Source organism: Bos grunniens, chromosome 10, assembly GCF_055505025.1.
Source record: "Bos grunniens cultivar Pamir isolate PY7600 chromosome 10, Bosgru_T2T1.0, whole genome shotgun sequence".
Taxonomy (NCBI): domain Eukaryota; kingdom Metazoa; phylum Chordata; class Mammalia; order Artiodactyla; family Bovidae; genus Bos; species Bos grunniens.
In genome coordinates this window covers 71,897,845-71,924,934 of record NC_141174.1, presented here as the reverse complement: position 1 = coordinate 71,924,934, position 27,090 = coordinate 71,897,845, and the positions used below count along the sequence as shown (strand labels likewise).

The 27,090-nt window shown below is 38.2% G+C and overlaps 1 long non-coding RNA gene across 1 annotated transcript in view; it reads left to right on the top strand.

Moving 5' to 3' along the window:
* Positions 1–27,090, top strand: part of LOC147364806 (uncharacterized) — a 120,238-nt gene that overhangs the window by 32,407 nt on the left and 60,741 nt on the right. The window contains exons 2-4 of the long non-coding RNA XR_015135019.1: positions 15,751–15,871; positions 16,288–16,425; positions 21,907–21,989. This is a non-coding gene — a long non-coding RNA (uncharacterized LOC147364806). The remainder of the gene's footprint in view (positions 1–15,750; positions 15,872–16,287; positions 16,426–21,906; positions 21,990–27,090) is intronic.

Genomic DNA, 27,090 nt, shown 5'->3' with positions numbered 1-27,090 from the left:
ATAAATGCAAGGTGGTATTCTACATATTAAGGATAGAGTGGGGAAATAAGACTGATGAGGTTTCTTGCTGAATGGAGCATATATTCTAACATAGGGGATAGGGGAGGAAAGACAATTTGAAAAATCACATAAATTTCAGTGTTATATAGAGTTGTCAGATTTAACAAATAAAAATAACAGCTGTTGAGATAAATTTGAATATCAGACAAAATAACAATTTTTAACATAAGTATATCTTATAGAATATTGAGATAAAATTAAAATGTAATAGAGATTGACTGAGACAATTCCAGGCAATTTTGCACCTGTCCTTTTCCCAATGACATACATGTACAATTTTCACCCGTGTGCCCATATTCATATCATTCTCTTGTGTACAATCTCTCACTCCTGCACTCCAAATTCAGCTGATCTAGATTTTTGCTCATTCTCAGGTTCTACCTTATTTAAACATTTTCTTGCAATGATGCAAACTCTCATCACTCTCTTCTTTTATAAATCACTTTTACAGTTACTATCCTTATTATGTTATTAACATGGATATAGATGGTTTTAGTCAAATGTTTGTATCTTAGACTCCATCTGCGCTGCTCTGCTACCATAATCATGAACGCTCCTATATGCGTATTTCTTGTATCTTCAAGTTGTAAGGGTAAGAATTGAGAGCAAAGATTCTGGAGTCGAATAGCTCAGGGTTCAAATCCTGGTTCTGCTACTTACTAGAACCTCACACAGGTTATTGGCTGTGCCTCAGTTTCTTCATTTGTGAAAAGGGGAAAATAATAGTCTCTCTCTCATAGAGTTCTTATAAAAATTAAATAGAGCTATGTATGTTGCCACTGTTGCTGCCAACCAGTCCATCCCAAAGGAAATCAGTCCTGAATATTGATTGGAAGGACTGATGCTGAAGCTGAAACTCCAATACTTTGGCCACCTGATGTGAAGAACTGACTCATTTGAAAAGACCCTGATGCTGGGAAAGATTGAAGGTGGGAGGAGACAGGGATGACGGAGGATGAGATGGTTAGATGGCATCATCAACTCAATGGATTTGAGTTTAAGTAAGCTCTGAGAGTTGGTGATGGACAGGGAAGCCTGGAGTGTGGCAGTCCATGGGGTTGCAAAGAGTTGGACAGGACTGAGTGATTGAACTGACTGATGTATGTTGAATACCTGTCCCATACATATTAGATTTCTTCTTCCTTCTCTTCCTCATCTTCATTGTTATGATTATTACCATATACATACAATTTCTAGCATAGTGCAGATTTGGGTAAGATTGTTAACCAATACAGAGCTTCAATATTAAGTGATCATTGAAATTAACAATGGCTCTATAGTTTTGCTAGTTTGTTGTATATACTTGGCCCTCTTTTCTGGTCACAATGCAAGTCAGAAATAATCTGCTTTGTATTGTTTTAGCAGAAAAATAATTTATAGAGTGCTTTAACTGGGGAATGAAGAAACGGGAACATATTTAAAAGCACTACCATGCAAAAAAAAAAAAAAAAAAAACAACCCTAAAACTGTAATATGTGAATTAAATGCTATCCATGCCTATTGTCTCTCATCTCCTTTGAAAAGTAAATTTCCAGAGTGGAGAATCAATTTCTTTTGTAAGAAGCCATTCTCTTAAATGCAGAAGCTTTGGGTCACTGCTAAAAGTATTTAGTGACAATTGTGGTGACAGCCCCCTGATGATCTGTCCAAAAAAATTGGCTTCTACAGCAAATTTCTATATTTGCCATTCAGCAGGAAATTACTCATTTTATATTATGCTTTTGTAACTGATGTTTTTGGAATTATTTGTTGTAGTTATGACTGTAGCCAAGTTTATAAATTGAATTCTATAACATACTTTCTAATGTTATGAGAAATAAAATCTTTTGGGTTGAAATAGTGTATATTTGGTCTAGCCAAAAAAATATGAGGGAAGCCTAGAATAAAATAATATGTCCCATCTGCATGAGAGATTAGTGGGCTGAAAATATCATTATTACTATAAGTCCACAGTATACTTACACTAAAAGTCTATAATACACTTTTAAAATAGGGGAATTATAAAAGAAATACCTCCAAAATAGACCCCTAAACTGCAGTGTAGCTGAAGATGAAAACTCCATTAGAATAAATGGATAAATGATCATAAAAGTATGACTTTTTAACAACAAAAATAGAATAAAATTTGAATTACCATTATTCCCATAATCACTTTAGATATTTAATTTCTACATGTGATTGAAGCTAAATTTTGATTTTTATAAACTCAATTATACTTTCCTATTGCCTTTCATATTCAAGATGTCTTATTACTAATTTTAAACCCAAATCACAATGAGATTTAGGGACAAGGTAATTTTGTCAGCAGTGTTTTATACAATGTGATATTTGAGCCTATTCAATTTTTAGATAATTTCCCCAATTCTATTTTTGAGTGATAAGGATGAATGTTGAATGATATGAAGAGAAGGGAAAGGCCTAACCTTCTCCAGATAGTTCTCATTTAGGATGTGGCATCATTTGCACTTCCTTTCCTAGGTGAAATTCTGACATTCGATTAATTGGAGGGATAAACAAAGTCTTCAGGTCCAATTCCATTCCCTCCAGAAGCTGATATGCATGACATTCGGGTAGTGTGTGTGTGGCAGGGGTTGGGGAGGGGCGGGGACGGGGCCGGTTGGAGATTGGAGGAGAAGTTTCCTGAAAATCCCCCTTGATCCCCCTAATGAAAGGTTACTTTTCTTTGGACCAAATAATAGTTGACCAGTAAAGCAAATCTGATCTAATGGATTCAGGACTTAGGAAACTATAAAATGAGGGAAGCACAGAATGAGTGGCAGAACACTGGACAAGAAAAACAGAGCAGGTGCAAATGATGAAGGAGGTAAGGACAAGTTCTAGTCTCATACTTCCAGTGTGTGAAAAGCAGGAAACTGGGGCTCAGGGAAGCTAAATAAGTTGGCAAAGGTGCTGCAAACTGGGTAGACTGATAATTTGAACCTGGAAATGGCAACCCACTCCAGTATTCTTGCCTAGAAAATCCCAGGGACAGAGGAGCCTGGTGGGCTTCCGTCTATGGGGTCACACAGAGTCGGACACGGCTGATGCGCCTTAGCAGCAGCAGCAGTAAGCAACACCAGGATAGTATTTAATAATAATATTCCTAGCCAGACCAAAAATAATCTCCATAATATCTGCTACTAGAAAAAGTGTACACTTAGGAGTTAATTTTTAATTTATTTTAAATTCCTCATCTCCAGCTGCCTTGGGACAGAAAGCTTCATTTCCTTTGCCCCAGAGCCCCCTCAGTGAGTGCTAGCTAGTCTTTTCCTTAAGCCTTGAGCAGCCTGCAGTGACCTGCCCTTGAAGTGTGGGTTTAACAACCTTTGCCCAAGCACTCTCTGGCTCTTTGTACATCTTTAATAGTTTCCCTGACTGACTATGAAGAACTGCTGGATGACAGTTCTATTTCATTTTTGTCACTGCCTAGTGCTCCTTTTTTCTCTGGCTTTTTCTCAAGGGCATGATTCTATAAGTCAATGTGGCAATGTTCACGATGGGTATTGCTCTTTCAACCACTGTATATTGATGCAGTGCGAGCAAGTCACGGACATGTCAAGATTTCAGGCCTTCAAAAAAGTAATCAAGGAGTATTTTATAAACTCTAATGTCCTTTCCATTGAAAGCAAATTGAAACTGGGCATTGGGATCTGATATTAAGGGTTTACTTTAAAACACTGCCGCCAGAGGCATAAAAAAGCCCCTTTGATTAATATACCATAGGATTGTGTTCGCTTGGAAAAAGCACAAGTGATGTGCTTTTATTCGCCAAGTTGTAAATAAAACATTTGTCATTCTTTCACCCTGTTTATTACTAATTGCATAATTATTTTATTATATGGCTCCAGGAAAATATGACTGAAGCTCTTTCTGCATTTTCTATTTTTTAACTAAATAATCACTGTAGTGAAAATTATTTATTAAGTTACATGATATTTTCTAAACACAATGGAGATGTCAAGACTTTTTTTATTAGTGTGGCATAATGAAATAATTGAGAAATTAGTAATAAATTTTTTCTCTTGTAACAGAATAAAGAAAAAACAATAACTAAGGCTTACTTAAAATATGAGATTCTTAAAATTATCTCACATAAAATTATGCTGATGAATATCATGTTTCTTCAGCAAAAACAAAATGAAAAACAAAAGCAAAATGGCTTATCCTTGTCATTTCTTCTGGATCAGTATAACTGGTATATACTGCATGGATGTGCAGATTTCTTTATATATTATTTCTTTTGATTATCTCAGTATGAAGAGGGCAGATTAGCTTCAAATATTAGTACCTTGATATTTTCAAAAACACTTTTATAATGATCTATGTTAGCTTTCATATGTTACCAAGTTTCAAGTTTTATACAAAGAGTAGGAAATATCTTTAAAAGTTAAGTGACATCTTTTTCTGACATTACCATCAACGCATGCTTACTGTAACACCGACTGTAAGGTGTCCTGTCAGACACAGTGAGGGACGTGAAGGCAAGACAGATAAGGACCTGCTTTCAAGGAACTCACCATCTAGCTAGGGGAGGAATGAAAGTATGTTAGAATGCCAACTAAAAAGTAGACATGTGCAGAGTGATATGGATTTGGGGGAGAAGGAAAGAATCCTTATGGCTTGGGAGAAAGAGAGATGCAGGGCATGAAAGGAAAACTATCAAGAGATTGATATTTGAGCTTCAAGGGTGGGTATTAATAGAAACAGCTAACATTTGCTGAATTCTTATGTTACCAGATACCCTTTGACGTTAAAGTCCTTTCCCTTAACCAGTAAGTCATAGGATGTGAGTATGGAGAGACACATATTCTTAACAAAGGAAGCAGTATGAGCAAAGGCATGAAGGGGACAGAGTTCTCTCTTTGGAATCATTTGTAGCTAGTAACCTAGGTCCTGGTGTATATAGAAGATGGAGCCACAGTTTTTGGTTCCCTCCAGTAAACACCAGTTAGTGCACTTTCAACCTGTAATGAATGCCTGCAGCACTATGAGCCCCCAAAATAATTAGACACAGCTATCTTCACTATATAATGTTTTGACCATGCAGTGGTATATTTTATTAACCAAATGTCCTCTATTCTTCCAGCTGTGAAATTCTAGAATTAAGCACCAAATATACAATAGAATTAGAATCATAAGGAGGATATTCAGGGCCCTTTTGAGCCTGAACTTAATTTACTTCTCCGATCTTATTTTCCTCTTCACACACCTTATGCCCTAAACTGTTAAGTTACTATTTCCCACACGTGCCTAGTCCTATCACACAACTCACTGCTTTTGTGTGTCCTTGGGCATCTAGGACTAGCTCGACCCAGAAAGGCTTTTCTGCAGCGACTAGAGCTCTTGGAACCACATTAGATTCAGAGAGTGTTGAATGCTATGCATCCTGATCTGGAGGATAAATGCTCAGGTCTTTTGTGGGTGCTTACATTTCTGCTACATTTATGAGATTGCTTACTGTCCCATATTTGGAAAGATTGTGGACCTAAAAGTTATCTAAGTCAGCTCTTCCTCCCAGTCCCTTTCAAGTGTCATATCCCTGTATATGAGAGAATAGAACCTTTTATTTTACCTACTTCCAGAGCTGTTCCCTTTCTATGTGTGGTGCTTAGTTGCTCAGTTGTGTCTGACTCTTTGTGACCCCGTGGACTGCTGCCCACCAAGCTCCTCTGTCCATGGGGATTCTCCAGGCAAGAATACTGGAGTTGGTAGCCTATCCCTTCTCCAGGGAATTTTCCCAACCCAGGAATAGAACTGGGGTCTCCTGCATTGCAGGCGGGTTCTTTACCAGCTGAGCTGCCAGGGAACTGGAGTGTTCCCTTACTAGCATTCCTCATCAATTCTTTGACCATTCCTGTTGCTGAAGGTAACACCATTCAGTTTCCTGCTTCCATTGTTTAGCTCTCCTCTTTTCTAACACTCGAAAATTCTGGGGACGTATCCTTCTTCTTAGCACTACCATGTAGTTCATTGCTGCTGCTGTTTAGTTGCTAACTCGAGTCTGATTCTTTGCGAACCTGTAGACTGTAGCCTGCCAGCCTCCTCTATCCATGGGATTTCCCAGGCAAGAATACTGGAGTGAGTTGCCATTGCCTTCTCTAGAGGGTCTTCCCTACCCAGAGTCTGAACCTGCATGTCCTGTTTGGCTGGTGGATTCTTTACCACTGAGCCACCTGGGAAGCCTGATGTAGTTCATTACCCACTACTTAGAAAGTCCTCTGGGTTTCCCTGGTGGCTCAGTGGTAAATAATCCTCATGCCAATGCAGGAAACAAGGGCTTAGTCCCTGGTCTGGGAAGATCCCACATGCCACAGAGCGACTAAGCCCCTGTGCCACAACTGTTGAGCCTGTGCTTCAGAGTCCAGGAACTGTAACTGCTGAGCCCAAGAGCCAGAACTAGAGAGCAGCCTGTGCTTGCCACACTAGAGAAAGGCCTGTGCAATAACAAAGGCCTAGGACAGCCAAAAATATGAATAAAAATATTTATTTATATACTAAATAAAATTAAGTAATATATAAATTTTATAAAATAAATTATTGTTTATATAATAAATTTAAATGATATATAAATATATATTATTTTTTTAAAAAAGAAAGTCCTCTGGATTATTCCATTCCTATGAATTTACCCAAGAGAAATGAAAACATATATCTATACAAATCTCTGTAGCAGATGTTCATGATGATATTAAGAAACTGCTGTTTTCCAAAGTAGTTAATCATTTTGCATTTCTACCAGCCACATATGTGACTTTGTTGCCAAATTTAACAGTGAGTGTTAGTATCTGAAATTTTAGCTTCTCTACTAGTTGTGTATTGGTATCTGATTATGGCTTTAGTTTGCATTTCCCTAAGGACTAATGATGTTGAGTATGTTTCCATGTGCTTATTTGGCATCCATACATATATTTGGGTAAATTTGGTTCTTTTTTTGACTATTAATATTTTGAAATTAAATTGTTTATTACTGAGTTGGTTACTTTCAGCATTTGGCAATTCTAAGCAAAGCTGCTGCATGCTTCTGTGTGAATAGAATTGTCAATTCATGTGTAAGTACCTAGGAGTGTAATTTCTGGGTCATAGAGTAAGTCTACATTTAACTTTATAAGAAACTGCCAAATTGTCTTTCAATGTGCCTGTACCATTTTACATTTCTACTAGTAATTTATGAGAGTTCTCACTGGAATTTGAATTGAACTACACTGAATATATACATCAGTTTGGGGAGAATTAACATACTAACATGTTATATATCTGACTCTTATAATCTTAAGAATGAGTTATCTTCACACTTACTAATTGTTGACTTTTTTCAGCAATATCTTGTAGTTTTCACCATACAGTTCTATATACCTTTTATAAAATTTATCCCTAAGTATTTTATATTTTTCTAATATTGTAAATATTTTAATTTGAAATTTCCAATTGTTTTATTTCTAGTATACATAAATAAAATTTATATTGACTAAAATATTTTATATAGATGGTTATATTTTCCACAAAGAAAGTTTTATTTCTAAACTATCTTTTCTTTTTTTCTTCTTTTCTAATCAGTAAGGACCTTAGTATAGTATGAATAGAATCAGTGAGGGAAGAAATCCTTTCCTTGTTCTTGATTTTACAAGATCTTTCACCAACAGGTATGATGCTAGATGTGAGCTTTTTCAAGCCTTTTAACAAATTGAAGAAATTCTTTTCTATTTTTAATTTGCTGAACATTTTTTGTTTATCAAAAATGGGTATGTGGGACTTCCCTGGTGGCCCAGTGACTAAGACTCTCTGCTCCCAATGCATGAGACCTGTGTTCAATCCCTGTTAGGGAACTAGATCCCACATGCCCCAACTAAGACCTGGTGCGGCCAAAGAAAGAAATATTGTTTTTAACAAAGAGAATGACTGTGGCTTGACAAAAGGATTCAATACATCAATAAAACATGGCAATCCCAACTGTATTTGCCCTAATTTCTACTCTGAAATCTACTTTTCTGCTATTGATACAGCACTCCAACTTTTTAAAATTGAATTTAGCATGATAAAACTTTTCCACTCATTTACTTTTAACCTCTCTGTAGTTTATATTCAAAGTGTGATTCTTCTACACAGTTGCATCTTGGTATTTTATTGATCTGACAATCTGCTCTTTAATTGAAGCATTTAGATTATCTATAATTAATGTAATTATCTTTCCATATTGTTTGAGTTTTAAAAAAATTTTTGGAGTATAGTTGATTTGCAATGTTGTGTTAGTTTCAGATGTACATCTAAGTGAATCAGCTCTACATATACATATATCCACTCTGTGGTTGAGTGTAAATGTACTATCTCACTACTGGTTTTCTCTTTGTTCCATCTTTTTTGTTCCATTTTCCTTTTATTTGGCTTTATTTAATAATACTTTTATTTTTTCATTTCCATTCCATTATTGGTTTATTACATATATTTCTCTTCTGGGTTGGTTGTTCCTCCTTTCACAGATTAAATTGAGCCATATAATGATTAAACACTTGTCCAACATCACATAGTAGTTAAGCCAAAGCCCTTATGAAAACTTACAATGCCTTACATGTTTTCACCTTCAATATTTCTTGGACAACATCATTTTGTTCCCTCTCAGTCACACTGGCCTCTCTACTGTTCTTCAGACATGGCCCTGACTAAGGGGTCACTGGCACCAAATGGGGGCCATTGGTCCCAACTAAGGAGTCCTTGGTGCCAACTATTTACTCTGTTTGGAGTTGCCTTCCCTAAGTATCCACATGTCTAACTCACCTCCCGCAAGTGTTCTCTAATGTCACTTTTAAAGGATGACTCCCTAGATATATTATTTTAAATTTTATCCTCCTCTCAATTGTCAACAGGGTTTCCCTCATAGCTCAGTCGGTAAAGAATCCGCCTGCAATGCAGGAAACCTGGATTCGATTTCTCGGTTGGGAAGACCCCCTGGAGAAGGAAGTGGCAATCCACTCCAGTATTCTTGCCTGGAAAATCCCATGAAGAGAGGAGCCTGGCGGGCTACAGTCCACGGGGTCTCAAGAGTTGGACACGACTTAGCGACTAAACCATCACCATCTCAATTGCCACTGAAAACCCTTCTTACTAGGCTTTATAATTTTTAAATATGTATATACATATATATACAATTTATTAGCTTTAAGTTTATTGCTTTTATTTTTCTCTCCCCCAATAGAATGCAAGCTCCATGGAATTAGGAATTTTGTTTGTTTTATTCAGTGATGTATTCCAATAGCTAAAATAATGCCTGACCAACAGTAGACATTCAGTATTTATTGAATGAGTGAATACACTGGCAAGAGTAAAACACAGAAGTAAATTTACCAATTACCATGTAAAAACACTTTCACAAACTATGCCTAACATGGGATTATATATGAGCTTTATCCTGAAATTGTCATTCAATATTGTTAAAACTCTGTAAAATAAATATAGTGTAAAGTCAAGTATTTCATGTTTCATGTAGCAGGAGGACATGTAAAGAGAGAAATAATTGGGAGAAGTAGAATAGAAAGCTGCCTGTCTGCTGTGATTCAAAGGGTTTTAAACAAAACTCTTTCTCAGTATTTTTCCTTTTCTCAACAGAAAATTGAATTAAAGATTTACTGAGCATGGCCCCACCCATCAGAACAAGACCCAGTTTCCCCCTCAGTCAGTCTCTCCCATCAGGAAGCTTCCATAAGCCTCTTATCCTTCTCCATCAGAGGGCAGACAGACTGAAAACAATAATCACGGAAAACTAAACAATCTGATCACATGGACCACAGCCTTGTCTAACTCACTGAAACTATGAGCCATGCCATGTAAGGCCACCCAAGACAGACGGGTCATGCTGGAGAGTTCTGAAAAAACGTGGTCCACTGGAGAAGGGAATGGCAAACCACTTCAGTATTCTTGCCTTGAGAACCCCATGAACAGTATGAAAGGCAAAAAGATAGGACGCTGAAGATGAACTCCCCAGGTTGGTAGGTGCCCAATGTACTACTGGAGATCAGTGGAGAAATAACTCCAGAAAGAATGAAGACATGGAACCAAAGCAAAAACAACACCCAGTTGTGGATGTGACTGGTGATGGAAGTAAAGTCCAATGTTGCAAAGAGCAATATTGCATAGGAACCAGGAATGTTAAGTCGATGAATCAAGGCAAATTGGAAGTGGTCAAATAGGAGATGGCAAGAGTGGACATCAACATTTTAGGAATCAGCGAACTAAAATGGACTGGAATGGGTGAATTTAAGATGACCATTATATCTACTACTGTGGGCAAGAATCCCTTAGAAGAAATAGAGTAGCCCTAACAGTCAACAAAAGAGTCCAAAATGCAGTACTTGGATGCAATCTCAAAAATGACAGAATGATCTCTGTTCGTTTCCAAGGCAAACCATTCAGTATCACCATAATCCAAGTCTACGCCCCAACCAATAATGCTGAAGAAGCTGAATGATTCTACGAAGACCTACAAGACCTTCTAGAACTAACACCCAAAAAAGATGTCCTTTTCATTATAGGGGACAGAAATGCAAAAGTAGGAAGTCAGAAGTACCTGGAGGGCAAATTTGGCCTTGGAGTACAGAATGAAACAGGGCAAAGGCTAATAGAGTTTTGCCAAGAAAATGCACTGGTCATAGCAAACACCCTCTTCCAACAACACAAGACTCTACACATGGACATCACCAGATGCTCAACACCAAAATCAGATTGATTATATTCTTTTCAGCCAAAGATGGAGAAGCTCTATACAGTTAGCAAAAATAAGACCAGGAGCTGACTGTGGCTCAGATCATGAACTCCTTATTGCCAAATTCAGACTTAAATTGAAGAAAGTAGGGAAAACCACTAGTCCATTCAGGTATGACCTAAATCAAATCCCTTATGATTATACAGTGGAAGTGAGAAATAGACTCAAGGGATTAGTCTGATAGGTAGTGTGCCTGAAGAACTATGAATGGACATTCATGATATTGTACAGGAGGCAGTGATCAAGACCATCCCAAAGAAAAAGAAATGTAAAAAGGAAAAATGCTTGTCTGAGGAAGCCTTACAGCTATGAAACAGCTATGAAAAAGCTATGAAAAGAAGAGAAGTGAAAAGCAAAGGAGAAAAGGAAAGCTATACCCATTTGAACGCAGAGTTCCAAAGAATAGCAAAGAGAGATAAGAAAGCCTTCCTCAGCTATCAGTGCAAAGAAATAGAGGAAAACAATAGAATGGGAAAGACTAGTGATCTCTTCAAGAAAGTTAGAGATACCAAGGGAACTTTTCATGCAAAGATGGGCACCATAAAGGACAGAAATTGTATGGACCTAACAGAAGCAGAAGATATTAAGAAGAGGTGGCAAGAATACACAGAAAGGCTATACAAAAAAGATCTTCATGGCCTAGATAGTCACGATGGTATGCTCACTCATCTAGAATCAGACATCTTGGAATGAGAAGTCAAGCGGGCCTTAGGAAACATCACTATGAACAAAGCTAGTGGAGGTGATGGAATTCCAGTTGAGCTATTTCAAATCCTGAAAGATGATGCTGTGAAAGTGCTGCACTCATTATGTCAGCAAATTTGGAAAACTCAGCAGTGGCCACAGGACTGAAAAAGGTCCCAAAGAAAGGCAATGCCAAAGAATGTTCAAACTACTGCACAATTTCACTCATTTCACACAGTAGTAAAATAATGCTCAAAATTTTCCGAGGCAGGTTTCAGCAATACGTGAACTATTTTTAGATGTTCAAGTTGGTTTTAGAAAAGGCAGAGGAACCAGAGATCAAATTGCCAACATTCTCTGGATCATAGAAAAAGCAAGAGAGTTCCTGAAAAACATCTATTTCTGCTTTATTGACTATGCCAAAGCCTTTGACTGTGTGGATCACAATCAGCTGTGGAAAATTCTGAAAGAGATGGGAATATAAGACCACCTGACATGCCTCTTGAAATACCTCTATGCAGGTCAGGAAGCAACAGTGAGAACTGGACATGGAACAACAGACTGGTTCCATATTGGAAAAGGAGTATGTCAAGGCTGTATATTGTCACCCTGCTTATTTAACTTTTATGCAGAGCATATCATGAGAAATGCTGGGCTGGAGGAAGCACAAGCTGGAATCAAGATTGCCTGGAGAAATATCAATAACCTCAGATATGCAGATGATATCACCCTTATGGCAGAAAGTGAAAAAACTAAAGAGCCTCTTAATGAAGTGAAAGAGGAGAGTGAAAATGTTAGCTTAAAGCTCAACATTCAGAAAACTAAGATCACAGCATCTGGTCCCATCACTTCATGTCAAATAGATGGAGAAATAGTGGAAACATTGACAGACTTTATTTTGGGGGGCTCCAAAATCACTGCTGTTGGTGACTGCAGCCATGAAATTAAAAAAATGTTTGCTCCTTGGAAGAAAAGTTATGAGCAACCTAGACAGCTTATTAAAACGCAGAGACATTACTTTGTCAACAAAGGTCCATCTAGTCAAAGCTATCATTTTTCCAGTAGTCATGTATGGATGTGAGAGTTGGACTATAAAGATAGCTGAGCACAGAAGAATTGATGCTTTTGAACTGTGGTGTTGGAGAAGACTCTTGAGAGCTGGAGCAAGGAGATCCAACCAGTCCATCCTAAAGGAAATCAGTCCTGAATATTCATTGGAAGGACTGATGCTAAAGCTGAAACCCCAATACTTTGGCCACCTGATGCAAAGAACTGACTCATGTGAAAACACCCTGATGCTGGGAAAGATTGAAGGCGGGAGGAGGGGGATGACAGAGGAGGATGAGATATTTGGATGGCATCACCAACTCAATGCACATGAGTTTGAGTAGGCTCCGGGAGTTGGTGATGGACAGGGAGGCCTGGCATGCTGCAGTCCCTGGGGTTGCAAAGAGTCAGACATGACTAAGCAACTGAACTGAACTGAACTGAACTATCTCCATCACTTGACATAATCTAAAATTCTACTATTAGAGTGATTAGAGCTGTGTACCTTTCAATTTTATGAATGATTTTCTTAATTTTTAGACAGTGCTATCAAAATGCAAATCTCCCTGAAAGGAGTGGTAATATGTTTTAATCTAGTATAAATTTATACTTTGGAGACCATTTGTCGAGATCATGTTGAAAACAAATGCTTTTAAGAATGGGACCTGTGTGCTGACAGATATAGCCTTCCCATGACTAACTTGACCAGCTTCATAATTCAGGCTGGTTTGGGCATTTTATTGGCTAGTGTAGCCATTGTATACACACATACTCTGTGTGTACATCTTGATGAGAGGGAGATTCAGAGGGACTTATTTGTTGACACATTCCTTTCTGGAATATTAGAACCAAATCCTTGTATACTCTAAGCTTCATCTTTGATATGTGAGTTTAGTAATTACTTTTAAAAAATAGACAGTTGTTTTGGTTAGTACACAAAATTTTAAAACAAGATGGACCTTGTTAGGCAATGAAACCATTAAATCCAAAGGTCCTTGTGATTTTGTTAGCTTCTTGTTTATCCAAACAGATACCAGGGTTAATGGATTCACATGTCAGCAATTGTAGCATGTCTAGAAGAGAACATACTTGAAGGTAGGGTGAAGTTTAGTGAACTCAGATATGAGGTTATGTCTGTGTGGTTCACTCAGAGTTATGGGAGTTTGAATGATTCTCTTATCATTTGTAAAGTGAATTGGAAAGAAAACTTTGGCACTTTCCCTTCCTGTTGTTTGGCCCTGTTATAAATGAATATTCAACTGAAAGTTTCTTCAACAACCAAGAATTTCTCAAAACTATCTGTTTAAAGATGAGAAAAGAGATGAATGTCATGGCATATGATTAAAATTTCTCAAAGCAGATGATTCAATTACTCTTGCAATGAAATATCCTATCATTTTTATTTACGTTACTCACCCCTTCTCATATTTTTCCAGAGCCTCTCCGAACCTCAGTAGTATTGAATGTTTGCTATATCTTAAGGGTCTTTAGAGCTTGAGGAGTTCACTATTGTGATATAAGTGGCATAGAGGATTTTGCACAAGGCTTCAAAAGTGGTTTGGATGACATCACCCTGAAAGGCAATGCAGGGTTTTTAATATAGGAGGCAATATTGTCCACTTTTCCTTTGTGTGGTAAAAGGAAAACCACGTATGGTTTGCTTTTTTCCACCTCAGATTTTGACTCTTTATAATTGACTCACAAGCAAAATGGGAGACTGGTAATCTGGTTAATCCATGGGTCAGCAATTCCTTTTAGTTTCTGAATTATTCAGGTTAATTACAGTCAATATTCTATTCAATATATAGTAACTATCTGACTTCTCTTTGACCACAGAGATTCCTGAAAACTTAGTATTTATCGTGTGGTTGATAATGGTTGACCTTTATAAAGCACTTCTTATGAAGAAAGATCCATGCCACATCCTTTTAAAAAAAAAAAAAAATTCTAGTTTTAGAATAATTTTAGGTTTACAGAAAGATTAAGAAGATAGTACGGAGAGTTCCCATATACCCTGTACCCAATTCCATCTATTAATAATTAATTATGGATACATTGTAATGGTACATTTAATACATGTACATTAATATGGTACATTTATCACATTTAATGAGCCAATATTGATACATTATTAACTAAATTTCATTATATATTCAGATTTCCTTATGTTTTATCTAATATCCTTTTTCTATTCCAGAATCCTATCCCAAATAACACATTATATTTAGTTACCACGTCTCCTTAGGCTCCTCTTGTTCTGACAGTTTCTTAGACTTCTGGTTTTTAATAACCTTGACAGTTTTAAGGAGTATGGTCAGCTACAGATGTAGAATGCACAAGCTCAGTAGTTGTGGTGCGTGGGCATAGTTGCTCTGTGGCATGTGGGATTTTCCTGAACCAGGGATTGAATCTGTTTTTCCTGCATTGGCAGGTGGATTCTTTACCACTGAGCCACCTGGGAAGCCCTGTTTGTTTATTTTTTAAAGCAGAGGTTTATTATAACACTAGGTTATTTTCTGCCTGGGATAAAACTCATATATTTTGAGTTTGGGATATGAATTAAAACTCATTATAGCTTCATTTTCATGCTATAATTTCTACTCATGCCTCAAGATTGAGTTATTGGAAAGACTATATTGTGATGAGGTTCTTCTAGTAATTCCAAATAATGAAATACTTTGGAATGGATTCAGCAAGTAGCAAAATGCCAAATTCTGTAGCTTATTGCATTTTAATAAATTTCAGAATCTTTCTTAAAGTATGACAATAGCATTTTTTCTATATTTGAATATGTATTTTTCACTCTATTAGAGGAAACACAGAAGTACATATATGTAGAATAACATCAAGAAATTTACATTTCTTCTCATTCTTATCTGTATGTATACAGTGGTTGAAAGATGGATTGAAGAGGTTAAGTGATGTTCTCTGAGATTCACTATGATGCGCAAGATAAAAGAGAACCATTAAACTGTGTATCTTATTTATGGGCAAAAGGAGTGGGCCCTATGGATTGTCAAATATTGTGTGAAATATACTGAGACTAGTAATGCATTTTTGCTAATAATTCTATTGTTTGTCTGAACCTCAGCAGTAAGATAGTTTGCTCAGTAGTTGTTCAGTGGTTTGTTTTCATGGCATTTGGGGGACTGTTTTCATAATTAATGTTTAAATTATGCTAACGAGTGGTTTGTGCATTCTTTTTAAAGAAGGGCCTTCGGTCACATGAGACCCTGGCAGCAGGCCAAGCCTGGGAAAATTCACATAATGTCAGAAGCAATGAAGAACGTGGAAGGCAACAGAAAAATACAGATGTGCTGCTGTGCTCAGGTGATGAGTGTTGCTGTTTCGTGGACCATCCTCTCAAGTAATCTGTCAGGCAGCAGACAGAGGATCTCTGAACGGGCAGGCGTATGGCCTTTGGATTAAAGAGCCTATTTCCACACTGGCATTGTACTCATTAAGTAGTTTCTGAGATACGAATTCAGGGAAAACTACACCTTGTGAACATAGATACCAAATGTAGTCACCAGGAAGGGGTCTTTGCGGCTAATATCTGCAAGCAGACTGCCTCTCTCTAGAAGCATTTTAATCCAAAGAAATAGTAAGCACAATTACAGAAAGGGTATGTAGCCTCTGTATCTTAGAAACAAGTAACACATTCAGAAGAGCAAACAGAGGGACCAGAGCAAATAGTATAGATTACAATCCTAAAGTAAAGAAACGCTTAATATGTTTTATTGCAGGGATTCTCAATCTGAGATTCATGTGGTCCTAGGCAGGAATGGGGAAGTTTTCACAAATTTCTTGAAGTTATTGACAAAATTAGCCATGACATCCATTCGATGGGGAGAGAGGCAAGTGCTTTCATCGGATTCTCCAAGGTAAGTATTCATTAACCAAGGTATAAGAAAATTTAATAAGTAGTGAATTAGTTACATCTTTGAGTAGATACTAACAAATGTGTTTATATTGCTTAAACTGCAAGATAGCTGAAATATCACTTTAGGGTTAGGTAGATTTGAGCTAGAGCTCTATCATTTAAAATGATTTTGGATAAATTAGAGTTCTCATTTGTAAAACGGGCATACAATGATACTTACCTCATTGAGATAATATAATTTTCTAGATGGGAAGTATAAATGCAATTTTAAAACACCTAGCAAACTTCCTGGCATGTAGTGAGTACTCAACAAAAGTTATGTCAAAGACAGGATTCAGGAGTTGTTACGATATCTATAATTTACTATAAAATGCTTCTGAAATAAAAAGCAACATGTGTGATGCATATCAGTCCTGTTTAGTTCCAGTCATATGCTATGCACTGTCTTAATCAGAAATTCAATTTTCAGGGGTGATCAGATGAGATCATGAGGTCCACACTCTAGAATGTTTATAAGGTTCTTTGGTTTTATTTATATTTGATTAGCACCAGATGCTAGAATGAAACATAGAGATGACTTTTCATTGGTTAAATTTGTGGTTCATTAATTAGTATAATAGACTGCAGAAGTAGGTTTCATTGGTGAAAGTAGTAGCATCTTGGTATGTGGAAAGGGTGGAATATTTTAGAGATACTCCTGATACTGCCATAAAATAATTAAGAACCTACCTGGCCCTTTGTATCCTGTATGCTCGAGGATGGTCCTGCAGCTATATCCTTTATCTAGCTATTGGTACTAAAGTAGGTTATTAGGGCCATGAAATCTTGCCCTTAGAATACTGACCCATCTACCTCCAGCAAATCTCTCACACAAGGTGTGGCAAACACACTTAAAACATGGAGAATTAAGGTTTCATTGAATTTATGGAATAGACTATTCAAAGTGTTCTGTGCCTGCTTGCTAGTAACTGTTTAACAAATGTCAACACATTTGGGAGACTTGGGTCAGAAACGTGCTGTTAATGAAGAGGCTATGGCTATAATTAAATATAGTGGCTATAATTATGTTCCAAAAATGTCAAAAGAGATGTGACCAAATTAGCTTAGGTTAGTGTGCAAACTTCACTTTCACTTTTCCCTTTCATGCATTGGAGAAGGAAATGGCAACCCACTCCAGTGTTCTTGCCTGGAGAATCCCAGAGACAGGGGAGCCTGGTGGGCCGCTGTCTATGGGGTCGCACAGAGTCGGACACAACTGAAGCGACTTAGCAGCAGCAGCAGCAATATGCAAAAAGAGTTAAAGAGTAAAGCCACCAGGTTGAGCAAAATACATTCATGCATAAGGAGCCCAAGTCCCAGCATCAATGAAAAGGGAAGGTAAAGCAGGCCCACTGGGCAGGTGACAACCAGGAGGGCACAACTAACTAAGATCAAAGGAGGTAAAAGGCCTCAAATGAAGGCAAAAAGCTTAGGAGGACTGAGGAATCTGAAAAGGCAGGAGAAAGGAAGCAGGTAGATAGGCTACAAAACAACTTTCATAATTGAAGGTAGACCTTTGTCTCATCCAGGGAGATGGATATAGCTGTTCCTAGAAGAATACCTTTTTCTGAGCATCTTCAGGTAGAAATGACTGAGGTAGACGAGAGAGAAGGACAGTCATTGGGAGGCGTCTTCCAACACAGGGAGCTCCTGACAAGGGTTTTATATTGTACCAATCCCTCTATCTCCATCTGTTATTCTTTTTGTCCTCTTCTAAACGTCACTGGCCTTGATGATGTGGAGCAACTAGAACTCTCATACATTGCTGGGCATAATGTACAATGGTTAAAAAAAAAAAAAAAAAACCTTGGAAAACAGTTTGGCCATTTCCTATAAGGTTAAAGATGCATTTACCATATGATCCAGCAATCTCACTTCTGGATACTTATCCAAGAGGAATGAAAGTATACTTTCATACAAAGTCTTGCATATGGATTGTTCAGAGCAGTTTTATTCATAATAGCCTCAAGTGGAAAAAATTCAAATACTCGTCAACTGGTAAAATGAATGAACAAATTGTGGACCATATACACAATGGAATACTACTCAGTGACAAAAATAATAAACTATTGATAATCTAATATTATTCACCCCAGTATAATGTATTTTGTTGTTCAGTTGTTCAGTCCTGTCTGACTCTTTGTGACCCCATGGAATGCAGCATGCCAGGCTTTCCAGTCCTTCCCCATCTCCTGGAGTTTGCTCAAATTCATGTCCATTGAGTGGTTGATGCCATCCAACCATCCTTCTCATCCCCTTCTCCTCTTGCTTTCAATCCTTCCCAGCATTAGGGTCTTTTCTAATGAGTCAGCTCTTCGCATCACGTGGCCAAAGTATTGGAGATTCAGCTTCATCATCAGTCCTTCTAATGAACACCCAGGACTGATCTCCTTTAGGATGGACTGGTTGGATCTCTTTTCAGTCCAAGGAACTCTCAAGAGTCTTCTCCAAAACCACAGTTCAAAAGCATCAATTCTTCGGTGCTCAGCTTTCTTTATAGTCCAAGTCTCACATCCATAAACGACTACTGGAAAAACCATAGCCTTGACTAGATGGACCTTTGTTAGCAAAGTAATGTCTCTGCTTTTTAATATGCTATCTAGGTTGGTCATCACTTTCCTTCCAAGGAGTAAGTGTCTTTTAATTTCATGGCTGCAATTACCATCTGCAGTGATTTTGGAGCCCAGAAAAATAAAGTCAGCCACTGTTTCCACTGTTTCCCCATCTATTTCCCATGAAGTGATGGGACCAGAGGCCATGATCTTAGTTTTCTGAATGTTGAGCTTTAAGCTAACATTTTTACTCTCCTCTTTCACTTTCATCAAGAGGCCCTTTAGTTCTTCACTTTCTGCCATAAAGGTGGTGTCATCAGCATATCTGAGGTTATTGATATTTCTCCCGACAATCTTGATTCCAGCTTGTGCTTCTTCCAGCCCAGCATTTCTCATGATGTACTCTGCATATAAGTTAAATAAGCAGGGTGACAATATACAGCCCTGACGTACTCCTTTTCCTATTGGGAACCAGTCTGTTGTTCCATGTCCAATTCTAACTGTGGCTTCCTGACCTTCATATAGGTTTCTCAAGAGGCAGGTCAGGAGGTCTGGTATTCCCATCTCTTTCAGAACTTTCCACAGTTTGTTGTGAAGCACACAGTCAAAGGCTTTGGCATAGTCAATAAAGCAAAAATAGATGTTTTTCTGGAACTCTCTTGCTTTTTTGATGATCCAGCAGATATTGGCAATTTGATCTCTGGTTCCTCTGCCTTTTCTAAAACCAGCTTGAACATCTGGAAGTTCACAGTTCAGATATTGCTGAAGGTTGGCTTGGAGAATTTTAAGCACCACTTTGCTAGCGTGTGAGATGAGTGCAATTGTGTGATAGTTTGAGCATTCTTTGGCATTGCCTTTCTCTGGGATTGGAATGAAAACTGACCTTTTCCAGTCCTGTGGCCACTGCTGAGTTTTCTAAATTTGCTGGCATATTGAGTGCAGCACTTTCACAGCATCATCTTTCAGGATTTGAAATAGCTCAACTGGAATTCCATCACCTCCACTAGCTTTGTTCGTAGTGATGCTTCCTAAGTCCCACTTGACTTCTCATTCCAGGATGTCTGGCTCTAGGTGAGTGATCACACCATCATGATTATCTGGGTCGTGAAGATCTTTTTTGTACAGTCTTTCTGTGTATTCTTGCCACCTCTTCTTAATATCTTCTGCTTCTGTTAGGTGCCTACCATTTCTGTCCTTTATTGTGCCCATCTTTGCATGAAATTTTCCCCTGATGTCTCTAATTTTCTTGAAGAGATCTCCTATTATTTTCCTATTATTTTATCTCCTATTATTTTCCTCTATTTCTTTGCACTGATGGTTGAGGAAGGCTTTCTTATCTCTCCTTGGTATTCTTTGAAACTCTGCATTCAAATTGGTATATCTTTCCTTTTCTCCTTTGCTTTTCACTTCCTCTCTTTTTACAACTATTTGTAAGGCCTCCTCAGACAGCCATTTTGTTCTTTTGCATTTCTTTTTCTTGGTGATGGTCTTGATCCCTGTCTCCTGCACAGTGTCCCAAACCTCCATTCATAGTTCATCAGGCACTCTGTCTTTCAGATCTAGTCCCTTAAATCTATTTCTCACTTCCACTGTATAGTCATAAGGGATTTGATTTAGGTCATACCTGAATGGTATAGTGATTTTCTCCACTTTCTTCAATTTCAGTCTGAATTTGGCAATAAGGAGTTCATGATCTGAGCCACAATCAGCTCCCAGTCTTGTTTCTGATTGTATAGAGCTTCTCCATGTTTGGCTACATAAAATATAATCAATCTGATTTCAGTGTCGACCAATGGTGATTCCATGTGTTGAGTCTTCTCTTTTGTTGTTGGAAGAGGGTTTTTGCTATGACCAATGCGTTCTTTTGGCAGAACTTTATTAGCCTTTGGTCTGCTTCATTCTGTACTCCAAGGCCAAATTTGCCTGTTACTCCAGGTGTTTCTTGACTTCCTACTTTTGCATTCCTTTCCCTTATAATGAAAAGGATATCTTTTTTGGGTGTTAATTCTAGAAGGTCTTATAGGCCTTCATAGAACTGTTCAACTTCAGCTTCTTCAGAATTACTGGTTTGGGTATAGACTTGGATTACTGTGATATCGAATGGTTTGCCTTGGAAACGAACAGAGAACATTCTGTCGTTTTTGAGATTACATCCAAGTATTGCAATTTGGACTCTTTTGTTGACTATGATGGCTACTCCATTTCTTCTAAGGGATTCCTGCCCACAGTAGTAGATATAATGTTCATCTGAGTTAAATTCACCCATTCCAGTCAAGACTTTAAAAGAAAGCAATTTGTTTCTGTAGGTATAGGCCTTTATTTCAATAAATGATTATTATATATCTCAATAATCCTTAGTTGAAATAAGCAGAAGAGTTTTCTTTAGTAATATCTATAGAAGTTTCTCCATGAACTTATGTTCTCCTAGTGAAAATTAACCTTAAAGGCATTGTCTCTCTGAATTTCCCCCCTTTCTAAAGGGGGAAGGGGTGGCATAGGATTGCCAAAGGGAAGTATCTCTAGCAATGGAAACAGAAGGTTTTAATATAGTGCAAAAGAGAAAAAATTAATTAATTGTACCTTGCTTTAGGTACAAGTCCCTGCCCCATCTCATCTGAAATAGATTGTACAGTGGTTGCATTGCCAGGGCTTCAGGAGAAGGGTGGCGGGTGAATAGGTGAAGCACAGAGCATTCTTCGGATGGCAAGCAGTGCCACAGTGAAAATTTATGTCCATTTGTCACTCTTGCCATATGAAAGAGCTTCTCTAGGGCACACACCCAGATACAGACTTGTTGGATCATAAGCTGCTTATGATCAGGTTCAATTTCATTTGGCAGAACAAAAACTACTAGTTGCCAACTTTAAAACTTATTCTTCCTTAATTTTCAGTTGGACATATGGATGTCTGGAGGAAACATTTCCTACTCTCCCTTGCTGCTAAGTATGACAATTTAAATTTTGGCCAATGAAAAGTAAGTAAAAATATATGACAGTTTTCAGTATATTACTTAAAGAGATAGCTGCTATATATCCATTGACTTTTCCTTGGTTCTGTTCCCTTGCTAGTTTCTGGTATCAGAATTACAGATATGTTGACAAAAGGTCTAGGGGTCATTTTGGACTAAGAGCATAAGGGCTCTGCTGTAGGGAAGTTAGAACCAGGAGGAACCTGCACAACTTCCTGGAGCTGCCGTCCTAGTAAGAGGCTTTATTCCTTGAGACTTAATTGGAGAAATATGAACTTATTTCTTGTATAAGCCTCTGTCATTTTAGACTTTCTGTCACAGTCAGTCAGATATAATTCCAACAAGTGCAGTAATACTCCAAGTTATTAATAGCTTTCAGTGGTTATACCTTTTAATACAAGCTTACCAGGTGGCTCAGTGGTAAAGAACCCACCTACCAATGCAGGAGATATAAGAGACATTGGTTCGATCCCTGGGTGGGGAAGATCCTCTGGAGGAGGACATGGCAACCCACTCTAGTATTCTTGCCTGGGGAATACCACAGACAGAGGACCCTGGTGGGCTACAGCCCATGAGGTCACAAAGAGTCAAACACAACTGAGCAACTAACACACACACCTTTTAATACCCCCATGAGCAACGCATGAGCTTGTAATTATCATTTTTTTAAAATAATTGTTCAAAGTATTTTATGACTATGTCTCGTTTTTATCTGTACATATCACGTGAGAAAGAAGAACAAGCACACCAAGGTGTCCACTCCATAGTTCACAAGGATGAAACCCAGGGAAGTTCAGTGACTTGACCAAGGTCTCATAATTTAGTATCTGGTGATAAGATATCAAGGTGATAAGGTATCAAGGATACATATGGTGTCTCACAGGAAAATGCTGTGCTCCCGTTGGGCTTTGAAAAACCTTACCTGTTCTACTCCTGATAATCCATAGAACACTGTGATAAAACTGTATCATGAGCTGCCCTTTTGCTAAGCAGGACCATGTTGAATTGCACGATAGAAGGCCCACTTTGGGCCTCAACTTGGACTGGGAGAGTCATGCCAATTCAAGGCGCTAACTGGGTTACAGAGAAGGGGAGGGAGAATACACATTCATCGAGAGCACACGTGTGTCAAGGGGGCAGTTGCCTGGTCTCTTGGCCCTGCTTGTCAGCCAACTTGCAGACTGATCATTGGCAATGAATCTGAAAAAGTCACTGATCTCCATGCACAGCTAGATGGCACTAAGATAAAGGAGCAGACGTTTTGAAAGGGATAAAGAAAATGAGCCCTAATCCCATTTTAAATGTAATTTTCTTTTCCTTTTCTCTCTTTCTTTTTCTTTCCTCTTTTGTGTGTGTGTGTGTGTGTGTGTGTTAATGTGAGGGTGACTTAGAAAATAGAGTGATGTCAGAACTGTCCAGGCTGCTAGGTAGAGTGGGAGAGGCTGTGCTGAAGGAGTTCTCAAGGACAGAAATACATTTCTTAGGAAATGTCCAGAAATGGCTGTTGACTGGAAATTGAAATGGCCTGAAGATGTGCTTCTGGCTACTGTGGTCCTAAAAGGACTTTGTAAGCCCATCAGAGGACATGCATGTGTCAGGGGGCGCACTTTGGGGTTTGGTTGACATCTGTCTGAAGGACCGTGACTTTCCATCTCCTGCCTAGAAGATGTTTGCCAACATCACTTTCTTTGTCACGTCTGGTGTCAGGGTGAAAAAGGCCCTTGAGTAGAGAAGCATGTTTGATATAGATATGTGAAAACAAGAGATGGTGGGGAAAGAAGAGAGACAGACATTCTGTACAGTTTGGCCACTTATGAACTAAACCCTAGATCAGGTAGCTTACCTTTGAATATATTCTCTTTAAAACTTTCCCCTCTACCAAATGCATTTTCCGCTATTAAGGAAAGTAAACTGCACACTTTTAAATCTATTTTCAATGCCAGTAAAAATTATAAATAGAGAAGAATAACCTAAAAATCAAGCTCACGGTGCTATTTAATACAAGATACAACCCAGTTCATATATGCCCAGTAAATGCCAGCAAATTTTCCAAACCAGAATTTAACTATCTGTGGTTGATGTGTGAGGGCAACATACATACTTGATAAAAATTTAAAATCCAGGCCTCAGGGCTCAACAAATTTAGTTCCTGCCTACTGAATTTCTCATTGAAAATAACATACTGCATTGAAAATGTAAGGTCTAAGGAAATGGAATTTCTATTGAATAGATAGATGGCTGTAATCCATTTAATCAGCTGACATGAGATAGTTGGCTCTAGTTGAACTGTGAAGGCTCTATTTTTCTCAGATTCTGCAGCCTCCTACTGATGGGGAGGCCACATATAATGCCATGTGGGCTGTGTTGTGAGAGGATCATTGCGTAGTGGGAAAAATATGCTGGATAGGGATTCTGGGCACCTAATCACCAGTTCTGGTATTTCTGCTAAATAGTTCTGAAATTATGAATTATCTTTAAGCCTCATCTTCCTTTATTAAAAATTGGTGGAATGGAAGATACTCCCTAACATCTAGTTTAGTGGTCTTCTATTATCTCAGAGTTTACTCCACAGATTGAGATTGCTTCTGATGAGTATAATACAACAATGTGGTAGAAATTTTTAGCAATTAACCATATCTGTTTCACCTCTCCTTCCTGGATCCATTGCAGTTAGGTAGGGACCTGTTGCTCTTTCTGATCAATGAACTCTAGATAGAATGTCTCTCTAGACTAAAGATTAGAGGAGCAAGGTGGGTTCTTCATTGTCTCTACTCCCCTGACATGGCAACCATGCAGGCTAAATGCCTAGATAGCAGAGCCACAAGATGGAAATGATCAGATCACTGGTACTTGGGAGAGAGCGGCTCTGGAGAAACACTGAACTTACAAAGAACTTGGGACAGTAAGAAATGCATTTGAGTCAGTGAGATTTTGAGGTCTCTAACAGCAGTGTTATCTGGTCTGTAGACAAGAACATATCATTGCCTCAGACTTAGGTGTCTCACCCAGGAGACTCATTTATACTTATACAGCAAATGAATAGTTGTTCACTGGCAAAGTCATACAATGCATAATGAAGAGAGGACAGATTCTTGTCTATACCTTTTAGATACCAAATCATCACAGTAAGAATCATGACTTGGGTTAAAACTGGAAACCTTCCCTGACCACCAGAAAGAAGGCACCAAATGAAATACAGAACTAGAGATACTTAACAGAGCATATAACAATCACTCGAAAAATGCTTGTTTAATAAAAGGCTAATATGAAGTTCCCCTTCCTGTGCATTTGGTGGGGAAAGGAGATGTAGAGAAGGATGAACTCATCGATAACATCTCTGTATCCTGAGCAATATAGCACATGGTAGTGCTCGAGAAGTGTTGTTGAGTTCAGATGAATGGGTGAACACTTAGTATGGTGGAGCATATGGCTGACTTTAAAACTGACAATATGGAAATGGATATTGGTCCCCTTCCTTACTCATAGCCCGTGCTTTAAAAATAGAGAATATCTAAAATACATGTATATGATTGTCATTCACACATTCATTTATTGAGTAAATATTTATCGAATGCCTGAATTACTCAGAGCACTATGTGAAATACTGGTGAGTAGGAGTGGAAGGGTCCCCGTGGAGTTTATATTCTGGGGCATTGGGCCTCAGTGATATCAGAGACAAAGGAGTGATAGACACTAAATATTATTTAAATAAAATTTTGATAAGTCTTATCATGGAGAATTAGAGAATCCCAGGAGAGTATATGACTAGGGGATCCAGCCTAGGTTGGTGGTCAGGGAAGGCTTCCAGTTTTAACCCAACTTCATGATTCTTGCTGTGATAATTCAGTATCTAAAAGACTTGACTGACTTTTTCAGCCTACACGTGGAATCTTGCAACTGTGGCTTTGCTTATAGCCACAGTGGTTGCCGAGTGAAACCACGGCAGCTGTTTTTTCCAGTATTTGCTGTACTTTCACTTGGCTTGAATTTCAGTGAAACAACATTAGTCCAGTGTACTATTGCAGGACTCTGGCCTTGGGAAGTGGAGAAAAGTGAGGAAGGGGTTCTATCCTTTATCTGTGCCAAGATTTACCTGTGGTTGGTTTTGCAGTCTGTAACCCAGAGTCCCTCCTTGTGAAAGAGAAAGTATTATTTTACAGGTGAGGAAGCTGAGCATGGAGGGGTAAGCAACTTGCCCAAAGTCACCCAGTTAATAAATGCTAGAGCAAGAATTTGAATTCACTCAATCTGGCTGCAAAATAAAGGCATTTAACCCCTGCTTTATACTGTATGGTCTCTGTCAACGCTGGGCTTAATAAGAGCAGGGAATGGCAACCTACTCCAGTATTGTTGCCTGGAGAATTCCATGGACAAAGGAGCCTGGCAGGTTACAGTCCATGGGAACGCAAAGACAGACATAACTGGGCTACTAACACTTTCATCTTACTCAGGAACACTGTTATCAAAATAATCCTGAAAAATCTTAAGAAGGTCTCTTGATAAATCCAATGTGGCATTCTTTTTTGAAAGCTTGGGACAGATTGCTGCTTGTTTGGTTGAGTACCTGATAAAATAACTGATACATGTTTTGGGACCTTGCTTTTTTAAATGTCCACATCTACAGACATTAAAATCACTTGCAGTTGGTGCAATGGTCACATTGAGAGGCACAGTGGTGCCAAGCCTGGCCGATGACACACATACTTTTCTAGAGAGGGAAGGCAGAATTGCTTATACTGTTTATAGTTTTGCTATCTATCCCTTTTGTTACTTTTCCTAAGTCTACAAAATTGAATCCTAGCAGGCTCAGTACAGTTTGGATATAACATATGTTGATTTGATACATTTCCTAAGTAATTGAATCCTTTCATAGGCAATACTTATTTCTCCTTTCCTCCAAATTTTCCCAATTTCCCAATAGAAACTGTAGATTAGTATTTCTGAAAGGACAGTTGGGGCACTGCATTTTTTAAGCAAGCTTCCAAAGTGACTCTTACACAGCCTAAAGTTTGAAAGTCATCTATGATTCTATCCGATCTCAGTGAGAGGATCACAGTAGGTCATTCTATCCACTGGATTAACAGTGGAATCTGCCTTTCATTTTAGT